Below are 344 nucleotides of genomic sequence, written 5' to 3'. Positions count from 1 at the left end.
TCAAAAACAGCCAGAAATCTTGGAGTTATGATTGATGATCAGCTGACTTTCTCAGACCACATTGCTAAAACTGAAGATTTGCTTTATTCAACATCAAGAAGATCAGGCCCTTTTTTCGGAACATGCTTCACAACTCCTTGTTCTGTCCAGGCTGGACTATTGCAATGCTCTCTTGGCAGATCTTCCAGCCAGTTCTATCAAACCTTTACAATTAATCCGGAACGTGGCAGCAAGATTAATTTTTAATAAGCCGAAAAAAGAATGCACGCCACACCTCTGTTTATCAATTTGCACTGGCTACCAATAGCTGCTCGCATAAAATTCAAGGCATTGATGTTTGCCTA

The sequence above is a fragment of the Sinocyclocheilus anshuiensis genome, unplaced genomic scaffold, assembly GCF_001515605.1.
Source record: "Sinocyclocheilus anshuiensis isolate Anshui unplaced genomic scaffold, SAMN03320099.WGS_v1.1 scaffold261, whole genome shotgun sequence".
Lineage (NCBI taxonomy): Eukaryota > Metazoa > Chordata > Actinopteri > Cypriniformes > Cyprinidae > Sinocyclocheilus > Sinocyclocheilus anshuiensis.
The sequence above is the reverse complement of the archived record's forward strand: the minus strand, read 5'-3'. Positions refer to the sequence as shown.